At 44.5% G+C, this 19,613-nt stretch overlaps 1 protein-coding gene across 2 annotated transcripts in view; it reads left to right on the forward strand.

Annotated features, from left to right (window-relative positions):
* LOC110522748 (plexin-B2) overlaps positions 1-19,613 on the forward strand; it is a 245,207-nt gene that overhangs the window by 88,975 nt on the left and 136,619 nt on the right. The window contains exon 2 of one of the 2 annotated variants that reach the window (XM_036968737.2): positions 11,561-11,679. The gene's annotated coding sequence lies outside the window, so the exon portion shown is untranslated. Of the gene's footprint in view, positions 1-11,560; positions 11,779-19,613 lie in introns of both variants that reach the window. The other variant, XM_036968738.2, reaches the window with a different exon arrangement.

A 19,613-nucleotide genomic window follows, 5' to 3' on the forward strand; every position in this document is an offset into this window, starting at 1 on the left:
TTCGCAATGAGCCAGGTTAGCAGGAAATATTAACTAAATATGCAGGATTAAAAATATATACTTGTGTATTGATTTTAAGAAAGGCATTGATGTTTATGGTTAGGTACATATTGGAGCAAGACAGTCCTTTTTCACGAATACGCACTGCATCGATTATATGCAACGCAGGACACTCTAGATAAACTAGTAATATCATCAACCATGTGTAGTTAACTAGTGATTTCGATTGATTGATTGTTTTTTTATAAGATAAGTTTAATGCTAGCTAGCAACTTACCTTGGCTTCTTACTGCATTCGCGTAACAGGCAGTCTCCTCGTGGAGTGCAATGTAATCAGGTGGTTAGAGAGTTGGACTAGATAATTGTAAGGTTGCAAGATTGAATCCCCGAGCTGACAAGGTAAAAATCTGTCATTCTGCCCCTGAACAAGACAGTTAACCCACCGTTCCTAGGCCTAGTTAAATAAAGGTGAACATTTTTTTTTTCTATCGGCCAAATCGGTGTCCAAAAATACCGATTTCCGATTGTTATGAAAACTTGAAATCGGCCCTAATTAAATCGTCCATTGCGATTTATCGGTCGACCTCTAAAACAAATACAAATATATTTTATATTTCAAATTCTTCAAAGTAGCCACTCTTTTCCTTTGACAGCTTTGCACATGCTTGGCATTCACTCAACCAGCTTAATGAGGTAGTCACCTGGAATGCATTTCAATTAACAGGTGTGCCTTGTTAAAAGTTAATTTGTGGAATTTCTTTCCTTAATGCATTTGAGCCAATCAGTTGTGTTGTGACAAGATAGGGGTGGTATACAGAAGATAACCGTATTTGGTAAAACACCAAGTCCATATTATGGCAAGGACACCTCAAATAAGCAAAGAGAAATGACAGTCCATCATTACTTTAAGACATGAAGGTCAGTCAATCCAGAAAATCTCAAGAACTCTGAAAGTTTCTTCAAGTGCAGTTGCAAAAACCATCAAGCTCTATGATGAAACTGGCTCTCATGAGGACCGCCACAGGAAGGAAGACCCAGAGTTACCTCTGCTGCAGAGGATAAGTTTGTTAGAGTTACCAACCTCAGAAATGTCAGCCCAAATAAATTGCAGGCCAAATAGCTCAAGTAACAGACACATCTCAACATCAACTGTTCAGAGGAGACTGCGTGAATCAGGCCTTCATTGTCGAATTGTTTCAAAGAAACCACTACTAAAGGACACCAATAAGAAAAAGAGACTTGCTTGGGCCAAGAAAAACAAGCAAGGGACATTAAATTAGTTGAAATCTGTCCTTTGGTCTGATGAGTCCAAATTTGACATCCGCCATGTCTTTTTGACGCAGAGTAGGTGAACAGATCTCTGCATGTGTGGTTCCCACCGTGAAGCATGGAGGAGGTGGTGTGATGGGGTATTGCTGGTGACACTGTCAGTGATTTATTTAGAATTGATTTAGAATTCAACCAGCATGGCTACCACAGCATTCTGTAGCGATATGCCATCCCATCCGGTTTGCGCTTAGTGGGACCGCAAAGTGAAGGAAAAGCAGCCAATAAGTGCTCAGCATATGTGGGACGTCCTTCATATGTGGGACGTCCTTGTTAGAAAAGAATTCCAGGTGAAGCTGGTTGAGAGAATGCGAAGAGTGTGCAAAGCTGTCCAAGGCAACGAGTGGCTACTTGAAAACACTAAAATATATATATATATATATATATATATATATATGTATTGATTTGTTTAACACTTTTCTGGTTACTACACGATTCTGTATTTTTTAATAGTTTTGATGTATTCACTATTATTCTACAATGTAGAAAATAGTAAAAATAAAGTAAAACTTCTTACGGCTGAAATCCCGTTAACAGGATCGATTTGACAACAGCCAGTGAAAGTGCAGGGCGCCAAATAAAAAACTAATCTCATAATTAAAATGAAGTATTATATACCATTTTAAAGATAAACTTGTTAATCCCACCACAGTGTCCGATTTCAAAAAGGCTTTACGATGAAAGCATACTATGCGATTATGTTAGGTTAGCCCAATTCACAGAAAAACACAGCCATTTTTCCAGCCAAAGAGGAGTCACAAAAAGCAGAAATAGAGAACATTAATCACTAACCTTTGATGATCTTCATCAGATGGCACTCCTAGGACTTCATGTTACACAAAAAAATGTATGTTTTGTGCGATAAAGTTTATATTTATAGCCAAAGATCTGTTTACATTGGCACCTTATGTTCAGTAATGTTTTGCTTCCAAAATATCCGGTGATTTAGCAGAGCCACATCAATTTACAGAAATACTCATCATAAATGTTAATGATAATACAATTGTTAAGCATGGAATTAAAGATATACTTCTCCTTAATGCAACCGCTGTGTCAGATTTCAAAAAAGCTTTACGGAAAAAGCACACCATGTATTAATCTGAGTACAGCGCTCAGGCACCAAAACTATCCATACAGATACCCGCCATTTTGTGGAGTCAACAGAAGTCAGAAATAGCATTATAAATATTCACTTACCTTTGATGATCTTCATCGGAATGCACTCCCAGGAATCCTAGTTCCACAAAAAAAAAATGTTTTGTTCGATAAAGTCCATTTATGTCCAAATACCTCCTTTTTGTTTGCGCGTTTTGTTCACAAATCCAAATTCACAAGGCGCAGGCACTTAGTTCAGACGACGGTTCCATTACAGTTCGTAGAAACATGTGAAACGATGTATAGAATCAATCTTTAGGATGTTTTTATCATAAATCTTCAATAATATTCCAACTGGACAATTCCTTTGTCTTTAGAAATGAAAAGGAACAGAGCTCGTGCTCACGGCCGCGCGTGAGACTTAGCTCATGGCATTCTGCCAGACCCCTTAGTCAAACAGCTCTTATTCGCTCCCCCTTCACAGTAGAAGCCTAAATAAAGACTGTTGACATCTAGTGGAAGCATTAGGAAGTGCAATCGGACCAAATTTTACACTGTATTTTGGATAGGCAAAGACTTGAAAACCTACAAACCTCAAATTTCCCACTTCCGGGTTGGATTTTTTTCTCAGGTTTTTGCCTGCCATTTGAGTTCTGTTATACTCACAGACATCATTCAAACAGTTTTAGAAACTTCAGAGTGTTTTCTATCCAAATCTATTAATAATATGCATATCTTACCTTCTCGGCACCTTATTCATCCAAGCTACTCAATACTGCCCCCCAGCCATAAGAAGTTAATGAGTAGGTGTTCTAAAACTTTTGACCGGTATATGTGTAAAAAATATATATGTTTTTTTGTATCAATTAGCTTGACAGCATGTGTTTTATACATTTTCAGTTACTTGTAACTTTGAGTTCTAGGTTGTCACACTAATTTCCTCTAATCACACTAATTTGGTCCAACACTAAAAATGTGTTTAATTTGGAGAATAGACTACTTTCAAGTCTCACATACTATAAAAAGCTCTTTAAAAATATAAATAATCTTCTTATTTAAAAATGCTGCCACTTTATTTTCTAAAGGGATATTACATGTAAAAAAATAAATCCCCTGAACAGGCGATACACTTCCTCTGACACATTTGAAGTTTGTTCAGGTTAATCAGGAGAAAAAAAAACACTTGAAACATCAAAAGTCCTCTTTATGATATTCAGAATATAAGTAGGCATCCTCAAAGACGAGTGTGAATAATTACTTTGTCACACAGAATCACAGTAATCATCCCAATTTAAATGACGGGATCTATTGAAAATACGGATGAAATTGCAGCGATGGTCTGCAAATAACAAGTAACATGCATCCTTGGGGCTATCGAGACATTTCATGTAATCTTTCTTAACCAAACACAGCTGTCTTGCTGAATTTATTGTCCAATTTGAAGGGAGATGCAATTCTGTTGGAAAAATACTGTTTGTTTAATTGAAGACAATGTAGATTTTTATCATTATAGCCAACATACTTTAGCTGATTATATTGTCCTCCGAGGCAATATCATATGTATTATTCAATTCCCAGCATCATTTTTAAAAATCATGATTAAAGGAAGGTATTTCATATCACATGGAGGCATAACATGCTTGGAATGTGTAAAATCTGCAAAAATATTGCTGTTCTTTCCCTCAAGGTCTAGCTGAATGATGATTACTTCAACCCAAGCGTATACAGATGATACCCACAGCTCAGGTCTTCATCAAAGGGCCTACTTTTAGATTTTGCTCATGCAACACTGTGGATGCCAAGTCCTTGGGGTTCTAAAATAATAATAATAAAAAAATCTTATCCATCCTACTCACATCCTTCCCCTCCTCAACCTCAACATGGTACACCAGTCCTCCAGTATCCCATCACCTCCTGTGAGTATCCAAGCTGTCGAGGCTGACTGGGCTCTGTCTCTCTTGCCCGGGCACGGTTGGAACAGATCCGGCTTCCGGGCCACAAACACTCCTCCACTCAAGCCCCTGCAAACAAGGTCTGCCCCTCGCAACTGTCATGTAAATACTAAGCGCTTTGGAGAGCCACAGTGGTGGATCTCTTGTACACAATTGATCATTTCTGTAAGAGCACAGTCTTCCTACAACATGATCTAATGCCTAGTGAGCATTTAACGGGTAGGGGGTGTGGGTGCTGTGTTTCAGTGACTATGGAGTTAGTGAACTATCATCCAGATCTGGCAAAAATTGTATGGAGCTGAACTGGGCTCCTGTTTAAAGACCTCCACTGAGCGGCACAATCTGAGTATGCATAAACAAAACAGTTTTGCACCATGAGAACAATGGGTATTTTGCCCTAGAATGTGGTTTCTGAAATTCTGGAGGAAGTTGTCTGTTCGAGAGGAATCATACAAATAGGCACCTACACTTATACTGAGTGTACAACACATTAAGAACACCAGCTCTTTCCATGTCATTTACATTTGAGTCATTTAGCAGGTGCTCTTATCCAGAGCAACTTACAATTAGTGCATTCATCTTAATACAGCTAGGTGGGACAACCACATATCACTTTTCCTGAACAAAGTAGCTATCAGCAAAGTCAGAGCTAGAAAGGAGAAGGGGGGGTGGGTGTTGAGGGAGGAGAGGGGTTATTTAAAATACTCTGAAGAGGTAGGGTTTCAGGTGCTTTCAGAAGTTGGGCAGTGACTCTACTGTCCTAGCTTCAGGTAACATCACAGAGAAGAGATTGGACGGCTGAGAGGGAGGTGCACTCCCATAGGGGTGGGAGGGCCAAGAGACCAGAGGAGGCAGAACGGAGTGCTCGGGTTGGGGTGTAATGTTTGAGCATAGCCTAGAGACTGAAGTACTAACACTAATTGCTAATTACCTAGCAGAGGTGAAGAGCACACCTCCCTGTACTAATTGCTGATTGCCTAGGAGAGGAAAAACCACTCCTCCTGCAATATTGCCACTGATTACCAAAACAAGTCACAAATTATTCTGCCCCTTTATCCTGATTCATGTGTCAACGATCATTTGAAAGTTATGAGCAGTCAACAGTTCACCCACCAAGTAGGCTACTGGGAAAACAGGCCACACTTAAAGTAGATGGTCCTAGCTAGCAAATAGACAGTACTAGACAACTGATAAAGACAAAAATGATGCTGATCACTTCTGGAGAACTAAGTAGTCCTCTAGCTATAGAATGAAAACAGACTGACCAGGTGAATCCAGGTGAAAGCTATGATCCCTTGTTGATGTCACTTGTTAAATCCTCTTCAATCAGTGTAGATGAAGGGGAGGAGACTGGCTAAATAATGATTTTTAACCCTTGAGACAATTGAGACATGGATTGTGTATGTGTGCCATTCAGAGTGTGAATGGGCAAGACAAAGGTTGTAGTAAATGCATTTGAACAAGGTATGGTAGTAGGTTCCAGGCACATCAGATTTTGAGTGTGTCAAGAACTGCAACGCTGCTGGGTTTTTCATGCTCAACAGTTCCCCTTGTGTATTAAGTATGGCCCACCACTCAAAGTATATCCAGCCAACTTGACACAACTGTGGGAGGCATTAGAGTCAACATGGGCCAACATCCCTGTGGAACACTTTTGACACCTTGAGACTGTTTTGAGGGCAAAAGGGTGCAACTCAATATTAGGAAGGTGTTCTTAATGTTTTGAACACTGTGTATATTCCTTGAATATTTTACGGAGCTAGGATAGTCTTTGTAATGGGACAGTTTCTACATGCATCCAATCCGGACCTTAAATCTCCCTGCTACCGTATGAGTCCAGGGTGATATAGTGCCTTCGGAAAGTATTCAGACCTCTTGACCGTTTCTACATTTTGTTACATTATAGCCTTATTACATTAATATAAGTATTCAAACCCTCTACTCAGTACTTTGTTGACGCAGCTTTGCCAGCGATTACAGTCTCGAGTCTTCTTGGGTATGACGCTAAAAGCTTGGCAAACCTTTATTTGGGGAGTTTGTCCCATTCCTCGCTGCAGAACCTCTCAAGCTCTGTCAGTTTGGATGGGTAGCGTTGCTGCACAGCTATTTTCAGGTCTCTCCAGGGATGTTTGATCGGGTTCGAGTACGGGCTCTGGGTGGGCCACTCAAAGACATTCAGAGACCTGTCCTAAAGCCACTTCTGCTTTGTCTTGGCTGTGTGCTTAGAGTGGTTGTGCTGTTGGAAGGTGAACGTTTGCCCCAGTTTTCATCAAGGATCTCTCTGTACTTTGCTCCGTTCATATTTCTGTTGATCCTGACTAGTCTTCCAGTCCCTTGCCGCTGAAAAACATCACCACAGCATGATGCTGCCACCAGCATGCTTCACTGTAGGGATGGTGCCAGGTTTATTCCAGGCGGGATGTTTGGCATTCAGGCCAAAGAGTTCAATCTTGGTTTCATCAGACCAGAGAATCTTGTTTCTCATGGTCTGAGAGTCTTTAGGTGCCTTTTGGCAAACTCCAAGCGGTCTGTCATGTGCCTTTTACTGAGGAGTGGCTGCCATCTAGCCACTCTACCATGAAGGCCTGATTGGTGGAGTCCTGCAGAGAATGGTTGTCCTTCTGGAATGTTCTACCATCTCCACAGAGGAACTCTAGAGCTCTGTCAGAGTGACCATCGGGTTCTTGGTCACCTCCCTGACAAGAGACCCTTCTCCCACGATTGCTCAGTTTGGCCAGGCAGCCAGCTATGAAAAGTCTTGGTGGTTCCAAACTTCTTCCATTTTAAGAATGATGGAGGCCACTGTGTTCTTGGGGACCTTCAATGCTGCAGAAATGTTTTGGTTCCATATCCTTACACAATCCTGTGTCGAGGCAATCCTGTCTTGGATCTCTACAGTTCCTTCGACCTCATGGCTTGGATTTTGCTCTGACATGCACTGTCAGCTGTGGGACATTAAATAGACAGGTGTGTGCATTTCCAAATCATGTCCCAATCTATTGAATTTACCACGGGTGGACTCCAATCAAGTTGTAGAAACTTCTCAAGGATGATCAATGGAAACAGATAAATGGAAAGAGGAGGCATCTGATCTCAATTTTGAGTGTCATAGCATAGGGTCTGATTTCTTATGTAAATAAGGTACTTCTAAAAACCTATTTTCACTTTATCTTTGTGGTATTGTGTGTAGATCCCTGAGAAAAAATGATATTTTATCAGTTTTAGAATTAGGCTGTAACTTAACAAAATGTGGAAAAAGTAATTGGGTCTGAATACATTCCGAAGGCACTGTGTCTGGGGTGAGATACATTCAAGACACACACCCAATGCGTGTGCACCCTCCTGACATATTTGTAGAATATTCTAACTCCGGAAAGGGTATGCGTCAACATGCTGACATATCTATGACATACTTAGGCATGAACGAATCCAAATATTTTCTGAAATTGATCATATCTGTAGTCATTACCAAATCATGTATGTATCTGTATTTTTTAAAATAAAAATCATAATTTCAGTAGATATCCTTACATGATATGTAATATTGATCCTAGATTGTCTAAACGAAAATGGGCTAAATCCATCTCAAGATCAATATCCAGGTGCCAATTTATTTGACCTGACATATCTGAGCATACAGCACCATATTCAGTAGTAGGCTAGAAGGCATGGAAAGGCAAACATCATCATATTTAATCCAAGTTGCTATTTTGAAAGCACATCTGTTATTTCTGTATAAAAAATGCCGCACAGCAAATCCAGAGCTCCAATTACAAAACATGTTTTCTGTAAAGATGAAAAAGTAGGCCAAACTTTTTAAATATAGAAAATAAAAGTTGCAGACCCTCAATACCCCTGCCAGCCCTGTTTGTTATGGATGATGGATGTGATGGGAGCAGATTTGGTCGTCAGCTGTGGTCCCTCGTAGTCCAGACCCAACGTGGTAGTTTGGGTCTGTGATCCACTCCAAACTGTCAATGCATAAAATATTAGTCAACATTTTTCGATATTGCAAGAAAATATTGTAATTTCATATAACCATACCACAAGGTACCTGCTTCATTCATGACGTGAAAACTATAGTAAACTCGTATATCGCCTTGGTCCATACAATTTCCCTTATTATAGCACCCCAAAACGTAATACTTCCAGATCAACTGTAATGTCAATACCATTGTAAAGCACAATTTCTCCCCTTTCCAACAGAATCAATTACATGACCTAAATGCTGCCTGTTTCTGCATAATTCAAGCAGGCAATGAGCCCTGTCGGGTCTTTTTTTAAATGGCGGGTAGGGAAGCGAAACTAATGCGTCACTCGATCTGTCCAACTTCTCGCCTCTAAAATGTAAATAAAACACTATAAAGAGTTTATATAATGTGTCATTACATACCTATTTGAAGGTCTGTGTTGAATTGGAATCGGGTTTTTAGGGCGGTGCTAAAGTGATCATAGAAGTAAACAACGGCTTTGAGAATGATGATCGCATGCAATGATGACGCAAAAAATGACGAGGTATCCCCCCTTACCCCCGTCACTGTCCATTTCTTGTTTTTAAAGGATGAGAGAAGTGCTACACCTGGTGGAGAGAGATTGTAAGACAGAAATAGTTGCTTTATGCGTGCTGTACGATACGACATGACACGTCCCGATGTAACGGAGGGTCCGTTTTTTCAATTTTTCTCCAATACTATAGAGCCATTACCATAGAACCTAGTTCACACCCCCGATTTTGAAGTCAACACAGTCGCTACAGTCCCATTTGTTTTCTTTGTAGCCTCGTTTGAATGTCGCGGTTACGCACATTTGTACGGTATGGGGTGAGTTTACGGTAACTGGAACAAGCTAGCTAGCCAAGTTGCTTCAACAAAGTACTGAGTAAACGGTTTGAATACTTATGTAAATGTGTTGTTTAACGTTTGTAAAAAAAAAACTATCTTAACCTGTTTTTGCTTTGTCATTATGGGGTGTTGTGTTAGATTGATGAGGGGAAAAAACTATTTCATCCATTTTAGAATAAGGCTGTAATGTAACAAAATGTTGAAAAATTAAAGGGGTCTGAATACTTTCCAAATGCACTGAATACTATGTAGGCCAGTGGTCACCAAACTTTTCTGAGTCAAGATTATATTTTTTATTACTTGAAAAATGTAAGCCTATGCGACCTTAACTATTAAAAACCATTCTGTAGCAATGAGTTTTGTGCAGTAGACTAGAGGCCCACTACATTATCTCTGCATATTGCCTATGATTGAATTGCTTTGTCAGTGTTGTTCTTCTCAGACCATTTTGAAATTATATTAAAATACAATTGTTATATGATCACACTGGTGATAGGTCATTTGTTGTATTACTTGTGAGGCACAGCTGAGTGAGCATACTGAACTGATGGCCTGCATCTGATGGTCAGTCTGAGCTGAGGGAGGGAGCACCTGTGAGGCTGCCTCTCACCTGACTCTCTTCTCACAGTCTTCCAGCTAATAGCGAAACTTAAGTCACACAGCATTATTTCTTCCTCATGCACCAATTCATGTTGTTACTCTTATGACCAGAGAAAGTGAAATATTCCTAGATATTGACAAAGACAAGCCGCTAATAATAACAATGCAAGCTTATTGGAACACTCTGCTATACTCGTTCATTGCAGTTGCAGTGCTGGTTGTAGCGTGAGTGGAAGTCGCTTTTTTACAGAAAAATGTGGTGATCGACTAGGATGGTGAACACTGATGTAGGCCTACTAACAGTATGTGTCATCATATAGAGCGGTGGTTGATCTCCAAGGAATTCCATGGACTGTAAAAGAAGCCTCGAACACACAGGAAAGTTGATAATGTTAGATTTCAAAACGTTTAAAACCATGACTAGAGAGAGACTCAACGAATACAGCAAAGAGCTGCTGTTTTTATGATTAAGTTCATGTTTAAGTTATTCAGCACTGTCTACACCTTATTCAACACTTTTTATAATAAAATGCATGCTACCCCACTCACGCTACAACCAGCACTGCAGCTGTATGGCAACGCAGTGACATATTTCGGTAACACTTTATTTGTATAGTCCATCTCCAGATGCTACACATCAAGGATCATCAATAGATTCAGCCGCGGGCTGATTATTTTTCTGGAGTGGATTGTCGGGGGGCCAGAACATAATAAAAAATGTATTGCAGATGTCAAATTGACCGCAAGAAGCCCGAACAGATAATACTTGATAATAATATTGGTAAATTTAAAATCACTTAACTCATATCCTGGTGTTTTTACAGTCTTTTATGTCCAACAATAAACAATAACTTTTTTTTTTTTTATGTTCTCAGAAAACTTGAGGGGCCAAATTAAACCATTTGACTTGCGGGCCACCAGTTTGGGAAAGACTATCAGTAACATTTAAACTAAATATCTACTACTAGCCCTAACCTTATCTTAACCCTAGCCCTAACCTTATCTTAACCCTAGCCCTAACCCCTAACTTTAATATGCAACTTTAGCAAGTATTTGTTTATCAACAGAGTTTGTTGATGGTATCACAATCTGTAGATTATCTACAGATGGACTATCCAGACAATCCAAATAAAGTGTGTCATATTTCTTCAGGGTAACAAAGTGTTGTATGATCGTGGGCCTGTGCTTCCAGAGAAGACACTCACTCGCTGACATGCTGTCGACTGAGCTAATCGGCCATCTGCACCCCGGGGCTGAGAAATGTGGACGTCAGAGTTTATGGGAACATAAGCTAAACAGCCAGCCAGGCCTAGTTACTTTAAGAGGAGCGACGGGCGTGAGGCGAGTGATACTCCAGACGAGACTCCCAACATTTTCATGTCAAATCCAGAGACATACAAATCGCAGAGTGATATGTCAAATTTCTGCAGGATTCACTGGAGCACGAATGGTAGACTTTCCTTCCTCTTCCCTCCCTAGCACTAGCAGTCACTGACTGGGTGCCGCCTGGCAGCCGTGGGTGATAGGAAACATCTGTAGTAACTGAGTGAGTGTTCACTCGCCAGATAAAGGGAAGGATTGTTTTCAGAGGCATTTTGGTATTGGCAGTAGAAGAGTTGTTTACTGTACAACAGATCTCAACCAGTCATGTATGTTTAGATTTGAACATACTGCTGGTACTGTATTTTTTCCTCAGTGTGACACAATGGATGAATTTTCTAAAGCGCTCTTTTTTTTGTCTTTCAGCACTTCTTTACTGTGGCCACCCTGGAGAGGCCTGAATAAACAGGAGAGCAGACGACGAAGGGATATGATTGTGGACTTCCTGCTTGGCAACTACAGGAAGTAATTGAGCTCTACAGGAAGTAAGGACAAACCCCTAAAGATATTGCTGTTCCATTGTTTTCATACGACTACGATACGACTGCAAAGGCCAAGCTGTCAGCACATTGAGTAGTAAACAGGTACTGAACATTGAATTGATAGCCATGAGGGATTTATAGCTACCTAGCTAGCTGGGTATCTCACAGACTAGCACTGCCTGAATCCAGTGAATTCCCAAGCCAGTGTGATCCAGCAGGCCCTGTAGACCCATTCAACACAGCTGCCACCGATATCAGTGCTTGGAGTCAGAAAAGTCTATTTTTATTTGGATGTGTGGCGCTAACAGACTAGCTATATAAATAATTAAATGGAGTCAGTAATTGGCAGTTCTAGGTAATTAGGACCAGGCTGTCTGCTAGCTTAGTCGTTGCCTTAGTCTGATGGCGCTGCAGAGAGGACAGTAATCACTATTATGTACGGGGGTTGTTGACGCAACAATAATCCCATCCTTAGCCGGGATATCAGGGTTTATGTTTATCGGCCCCATTTCGAGAGGCCTTCACATATATTTATTTTAAAGGCTTTATATCTGTCCGTTTATGCCGGATACATGCGTCAAAGCCCGGCCCGCTGCATCGGCGATAGGCCAACTAGAGGTCAAGGTAGACCCTCAGCTCGGTTTAGAATTTTCTGCTTGGCGACTCTGAAAAGCTTGTCCACATTTTATTAGTCAAACAGTTTGACTTTTCCCCTGCTAGCGGTGACACCACACCATAAACAGCATTAGCAACCACCTCAGCATTTCTTCTAATACCCCTGCAATCCTGTCATTTCATTCATGGATTCCTTAGGGTTATTTTGGGACCATAGTGTATCTGCCTGCCTGTCTCTGTTCCTCTGTGTGAGAGATTGGATTCCCTTTTCTCTTCTCAACACCCCCCCAATTGTCAGATCCACATAGATAGATGTGATGTCCAGACCTGATGTATAGGGGACTGCTTTCCAATGAGTTTATTCACTTTCTTTACCTCTGAGTGCCCTATAGTACATCATTGCTACCCTCTTTTATACCCCAGTTCTCTCAGATACAGTGAATGTTATGCAATACAGTCTGTTCCTACAGGCCTAAATGGTTTTGTAAACGTGGACCGTTGAAGGTAAGATGGGTGGAGGGAGAACAAAAACTTTAGTCTGTGTTTCAGTGTGCAGTGTGCGTAAATTGCATTGGCTTTGAATTAAACATGTGGCACCTCTGCACTCAAGCGTGATGGACATCCAACCATATTGCAGGCAGAGAAAAGGACTTTCTAAGTAGGCTATTTATGGGAAGATATTGTATTCATTTGATTATAATAAAAAAATCCATTAGGCCCTGAGTGAATGGCACGGGGGAACAGGCGACAGCTCAAGGTAATAATATTCTGTGTCTGCTGCTCTCAACAAGGCTAGAGGGCCAGAGCTCTACTGATATTACTTTCCTTTGTACAGGAGCAGATACAGTGATATGGACAGGCAAGTAATAAAGAAATACAGTGGGGTCCCAATTTATTGACACCATTGTAAAGATGAGCAATAATGACTGCATAAAATAAATCATTCAAATATTGACCTTTATTGAATGCTCCATAAAATTGGGAAATTATGATTTTTTTTATACTAGTACAATTGCTCAGAAAAAAAATGATTTTGATAAACAAGTCATTGTTTTTTCTCAAAAAAGATAGGGATCAAAATGATTGATGTCGCTTAAGATTCTTATAAATAAAGTAGTCCAAAGTTTTGTATTTGGTCACATATTCCTAGCATGCAACATCAATCAAAATAATCTGAAACAAAAATTTACTGCAAATGCATCCAACAAATTTCTAAAGTCAAGGTTAAAGGTTAAAGTAGTCATTGCGTGCCAGGATATGTTTTAAGAATATTTAGGGATGTCAGTAATTTTGACCCTACCATTTTGAGAAAAAATAATATTACTTGTTTAACAAAATCGGTTGCTCTGAGCAATTATATTAGTATAAAGTAATACAATTTCCCAATTTTTAAGGGTGTCAATAATTTCGAAGCCCACTATATAAATCCACTATATAAATACATTTTTATTGAGCCTTGGAGACAGAATTATGTTTGAGGTTGTAAAGAGAGCTGGAACATGGCGTAAAATAATATTACGGGCCAGTAGATAGGGCAGAGCTAAGCGCTTCTCGCCGCTCTGCAACGGTAACCATGTCTCCGTGGCGGTGGTTAATGGGGCCGGGTTGTATTGCGTCTGATCTCCACTCCTGTTGCTCACAGATTGAGTCATGTACATCACCAGAACTCTATCTCCTGGGGAAATAATGCTGATGGACCATCGTCTTCATTGTGCTCAGCAGGAGAGGAGAAGGGCAAACCAAGCTTCCTTAGGAATGTCCTGTGGGGGTACTCCCACCCGTTCAACCTTCACCCTCACAGTCATGCTTAAAGAGAAGGGCTTTCTTTGTGTACAGGAGTGTAGTTTTTTATGCTCTCCTGGGCAGTCAAGACCCAGGTTGCAAGAGATTAATATAAAACTGCCAGATGAGGAATCCAAGGTATTCTGAATGGAACCAGATGCGTGTCCTCTCTGGTTCCTCTTGTGTCCTTTCTGGTTCCTCTCGTGTCCTCTCTGGTTCCTCTCGTGTCCTCTCTGGTTTCTCTCGTGTCCTCTCTGGTTTCTCTCGTTTCCTCTCTGGTTCCTCTCGCGTCCTCTCATGTCCTCTCTGGTTCCTCTCGTGTCCTCTCATGTCCTCTCTGGTTCCTCTCATGTCCTCTTTAGTTCCTCTCATGTCCTCTCTGGTTCCTCTCCTCTCAGGTTCCTCTCCTCTCTTGTTCCTCTCGTGTCCTCTCTTGTCCTCTCTGGTTCCTCTCGTGTTCTCTCTGGTTCCTCTCGTGTCCTCTCTGGTTCCTCTGCTCTCATGTCCTCTCTGGTTCCTCTCGTGTCCTCTGGTTCATCTCTGGTTCCTCTCGTGTCCGCTCTGGTTCCTCTCGGGTCCGCTCTGGTTCCTCTCTGGTTCCTCTCTTGTCCTCTCTGGTTCCTCTCTGGTTCCTCTCTTGTCCTCTCTGGTTCCTCTCTGGTTCCTCTCGTGTCCTCTCTGGTTCCTCTGTTTCCTCTCTGGTTCCTCTCCTCTCTGTTCCTCTCTGGTTCCTCTCGTGTCCTCTCTGCTTCCTCTCTGGTTCCCCTCGTGTCCTCTCTGGTTTCTCTGTGGTTCCTCTCTTTTCCTCTCAGGTTCCTCTCCTCTCTGGTTCCTGTCCTCTCTGGTTCCTCTCTGGTTCCTCTCGTGTCCTCTCTGGTTCCTCTTGTCCTCTCAGGTTCCTCTCCTCTCTGGCTCCTCTCCTCTCTTGTCCTCTTTGGTTCCTCTCGTGTTCTCTCTGGTTCCTCTCATGTCCTCTCTGGTTCCTCATCTCTCATGTCCTCTCTGGTTCCTCTTGTGTCCTCTCTGGTTCCTCTCTGGTTCCTCTCATGTCCTCTCATGTCCTCTCTGGTTCCTCTCCTCTCATGTATTTTCTGGTTCCTCTCGTGTCCTCTCTGGTTCCTCTCTGGTTCCTCTCTGGTTCCTCTCATGTCCTCTCTGGTTCCTCTCGTGTCCTCTCTGGTTCCTCCCTGGTTCCTCCCTGGTTCCTCTCGTGTCCTCCCTGGTTCCTCTCGTGTCCGCTCTGGTTCCTCCGAGGTTCCTCTCTTGTCCTCTCTGGTTCCTCTCTGGTTCCTCTCGTGTCCTCTCTGGTTCCTCTCATGTCCTCTCTGGTTCCTCTCGTGTCCTCTCTGGTTCCTCTCTTGTCCTCGCTGGTTCCTCTCTGGTTCCTCTCGTGTCCTCTCTGGTTCCTCTCGGGTTCCTCTTGTGTCCTCTCTGGTTCCTCTGGTGTCCTCTCTGGTTCCTCTCGTGTCCTCTCCAGTTCCTCTCTGGTTCCTCTCGTGTCCTCTCTGGTTCCTCTCGTGTCCTCTCTGGTTCCTCTCGTGCCCTCCCTGGTTCCTCTCGTGTCCTCTCTGGTTCCTCTCGTGTCCTCTCTGGTTCCTCTCGTGTCCTCTCTGGTTCCTCTCTGGTTCCTCTCTGGTTCCTCTCATGTCCTCTCTGGTTCCTCTCTGGTTCCTCCCTGGTTCCTCTCTGGTTCCTCTCGTGTCCTCTCTGGTTTCTCTCGTGTCCTCTCTGGTTCCTCTCGTGTCCTCTCTGGTTCCTCTCGGGTTCCTCTTGTGTCCTCTCGGGTTCCTCTGGTGTCCTCTCTGGTTCCTCTGGTGTCCTCTCTGGTTCCTCTGGTGTCCTCTCTGGTTCCTCTCGTGTCCTCTCTGGTTCCTCTCGTGTCCTCTCTGGTTCCTCTCGTGTCCTCTCTGGTTCCTCTCGTGTCCTCTCTGGTTCCTCTCTGGTTCCTCTCTGGTTCCTCTCGTGTCCTCTCTGGTTCCTCTCGTGTCCTCTTGTGTCCTCTCTGGTTCCTCTCTGGTTCCTCTCGTGTCCTCTCTGGTTCCTCTTGTCCTCTCAGGTTCCTCTCCTCTCTGGCTCCTCTCCTCTCTTGTCCTCTTTGGTTCCTCTCGTGTCCTCCCTGGTTCCTCTTCTCTCATGTCCTCTCTGGTTCCTCTCGTGTTCTCTCTGGTTCCTCTCATGTCCTCTCTGGTTCCTCATCTCTCATGTCCTCTCTGGTTCCTCTTGTGTCCTCTCTGGTTCCTCTCTGGTTCCTCTCATGTCCTCTCATGTCCTCTCTGGTTCCTCTCCTCTCCTGTATTTTCTGTTTCCTCTCGTGTCCTCTCTGGTTCCTCTCATGTCCTCTCTGGTTCCTCTCTGGTTCCTCTCATGTCCTCTCTGGTTCCTCTCGTGTCCTCTCTGATTCCTCCCTGGTTCCTCCCTGGTTCCTCTCGTGTCCTCCCTGGTTCCTCTCGTGTCCGCTCTGGTTCCTCCGAGGTTCCTCTCTTGTCCTCTCTGGTTCCTCTCTGGTTCCTCTCGTGTCCTCTCTGGTTCCTCTCATGTCCTCTCTGGTTCCTCTCGTGTCCTCTCTGGTTCCTCTCTTGTCCTCGCTGGTTCCTCTCTGGTTCCTCTCGTGTCCTCTCTGGTTCCTCTCGTGTCCTCTCTGGTTCCTCTCGTGCCCTCCCTGGTTCCTCTCGTGTCCTCTCTGGTTCCTCTCGTGTCCTCTCTGGTTCCTCTCGTGTCCTCTCTGGTTCCTCTCTGGTTCCTCTCTGGTTCCTCTCATGTCCTCTCTGGTTCCTCTCTGGTTCCTCCCTGGTTCCTCTCTGGTTCCTCTCGTGTCCTCTCTGGTTTCTCTCGTGTCCTCTCTGGTTCCTCTCGTGTCCTCTCTGGTTCCTCTCGGGTTCCTCTTGTGTCCTCTCGGGTTCCTCTGGTGTCCTCTCTGGTTCCTCTGGTGTCCTCTCTGGTTCCTCTGGTGTCCTCTCTGGTTCCTCTCGTGTCCTCTCTGGTTCCTCTCGTGTCCTCTCTGGTTCCTCTCGTGTCCTCTCTGGTTCCTCTCTGGTTCCTCTCTGGTTCCTCTCGTGTCCTCTCTGGTTCCTCTCGTGTCCTCTTGTGTCCTCTCTGGTTCCTCTCTGGTTCCTCTCGTGTCCTCTCTGGTTCCTCTTGTCCTCTCAGGTTCCTCTCCTCTCTGGCTCCTCTCCTCTCTTGTCCTCTTTGGTTCCTCTCGTGTCCTCCCTGGTTCCTCTTCTCTCATGTCCTCTCTGGTTCCTCTCGTGTTCTCTCTGGTTCCTCTCATGTCCTCTCTGGTTCCTCATCTCTCATGTCCTCTCTGGTTCCTCTTGTGTCCTCTCTGGTTCCTCTCTGGTTCCTCTCATGTCCTCTCATGTCCTCTCTGGTTCCTCTCCTCTCCTGTATTTTCTGGTTCCTCTCGTGTCCTCTCTGGTTCCTCTCATGTCCTCTCTGGTTCCTCTCTGGTTCCTCTCATGTCCTCTCTGGTTCCTCTCGTGTCCTCTCTGATTCCTCCCTGGTTCCTCCCTGGTTCCTCTCGTGTCCTCCCTGGTTCCTCTCGTGTCCGCTCTGGTTCCTCCGAGGTTCCTCTCTTGTCCTCTCTGGTTCCTCTCTGGTTCCTCTCGTGTCCTCTCTGGTTCCTCTCATGTCCTCTCTGGTTCCTCTCGTGTCCTCTCTGGTTCCTCTCTTGTCCTCGCTGGTTCCTCTCTGGTTCCTCTCGTGTCCTCTCTGGTTCCTCTCGGGTTCCTCTTGTGTCCTCTCTGGTTCCTCTGGTGTCCTCTCTGGTTCCTCTCGTGTCCTCTCCGGTTCCTCTCTGGTTCCTCTCGTGTCCTCTCTGGTTCCTCTCGTGTCCTCTCTGGTTCCTCTCGTGTCCTCCCTGGTTCCTCTCGTGTCCTCCCTGGTTCCTCTCGTGTCCTCTCTGGTTCCTCTCGTGTCCTCTCTGGTTCCTCTCGTGTCCTCTCTGGTTCCTCTCTGGTTCCTCTCTGGTTCCTCTCATGTCCTCTCTGGTTCCTCTCTGGTTCCTCCCTGGTTCCTCTCTGGTTCCTCTCGTGTCCTCTCTGGTTTCTCTCGTGTCCTCTCTGGTTCCTCTCGTGTCCTCTCTGGTTCCTCTCGGGTTCCTCTTGTGTCCTCTCGGGTTCCTTTGGTGTCCTCTCTGGTTCCTCTGGTGTCCTCTCTGGTTCCTCTGGTGTCCTCTCTGGTTCCTCTCGTGTCCTCTCTGGTTCCTCTCGTGTCCTCTCTGGTTCCTCTCGTGTCCTCTCTGGTTCCTCTCTGGTTCCTCTCTGGTTCCTCTCGTGTCCTCTCTGGTTCCTCTCGTGTCCTCTTGTGTCCTCTCTGGTTCCTCTCTGGTTCCTCTCGTGCCCTCTCTGGTTCCTCTCGTGTCCTCTCTGGTTCCTCTCTGGTTCCTCTCTGGTTCCTCTCTTGTCCTCTCTGGTTCCTCTCTGGTTCCTCTCTGGTTCCTCTCATGTCCTCTCTGGTTCCTCTCGTGTCCTCTCTGGTTCCTCCCTGGTTCCTCCCTGGTTCCTCTCGTGTCTTCCCTGGTTCCTCTCGTGTCCTCACTGGTTCCTCTCGTGTCCGCTCTGGTTCCTCTCTGGTTCCTCTCTTGTCCTCTCTGGTTCCTCTCTGGTTCCTCTCCTGTCCTCTCTGGTTCCTCTCCTGTCCTCTCTGGTTCCTCTCTGGTTCCTCTCGTGTCCTCTCTGGTTCCTCTTGTGTCCTCTCTGGTTCCTCTCATGTCCTCTCTGGTTCCTCTCGTGTCCTCTCTGGTTCCTCTCTTGTCCTCGCTGGTTCCTCTCTTGTTCCTCTCGTGTCCTTACTGGTTCCTCTCTGGTTCCTCTCGTGTCCTTTCTGGTTCCTCTCTGGTTCCTCTCTGGTTCCTCTCTGGTTCCTCTCTGGTTCCTCCCTGGTTCCTCTCTGGTTCATCTCGTGTCCTCTCTGGTTTCTCTCATGTCCTCTCTGGTTCCTCTCCTCTCTGGTTCCTCTTGTGTCCTCTCTGGTTCCTCTGGTGTCCTCTCTGGTTCCTCTCGTGTCCTCTCCGGTTCCTCTCTGGTTCCTCTCGTGTCCTCTCTGGTTCCTCTCGTGTCCTCTCTGGTTCCTCTCGTGTCCTCTCTGGTTCCTCTCGTGTCCTCTCTGGTTCCTCTCGTGTCCTCTCTGGTTCCTCTCTGGTTCCTCTCGTGTCCTCTCTGGTTCCTCTCGTGTCCTCTTGTGTCCTCTCTGGTTCCTCTCTGGTTCCTCTCGTGCCCTCTCTGGTTCCTCTCGTGTCCTCTCTGGTTCCTCTCTGGTTCCTCTCTGGTTCCTCTCTGGTTCCTCTTGTGTCCTCTCTGGTTCCTCTCGTGTCCGCTCTGGTTCCTCTCGTGTCCGCTCTGGTTCCTCTCTGGTTCCTCTCTGGTTCCTCTCGTGTCCGCTCTGGTTCCTCTCTTGTCCTCTCTGGTTCCTCTCTTGTCCTCTCTGGTTCCTCTCTTTTCCTCTCTGGTTCCTCTCTGGTTCCTCTCTTGTCCTCTCTGGTACCTCTCTGTTCCTCTCTTGTCCTCTCTGCTTCCTCTCTGGTTTCTCTCTTGTCCTCTCTG

This window comes from Oncorhynchus mykiss, chromosome 4 (assembly GCF_057628025.1).
Source record: "Oncorhynchus mykiss isolate SJ-2025 chromosome 4, ASM5762802v1, whole genome shotgun sequence".
NCBI lineage: Eukaryota > Metazoa > Chordata > Actinopteri > Salmoniformes > Salmonidae > Oncorhynchus > Oncorhynchus mykiss.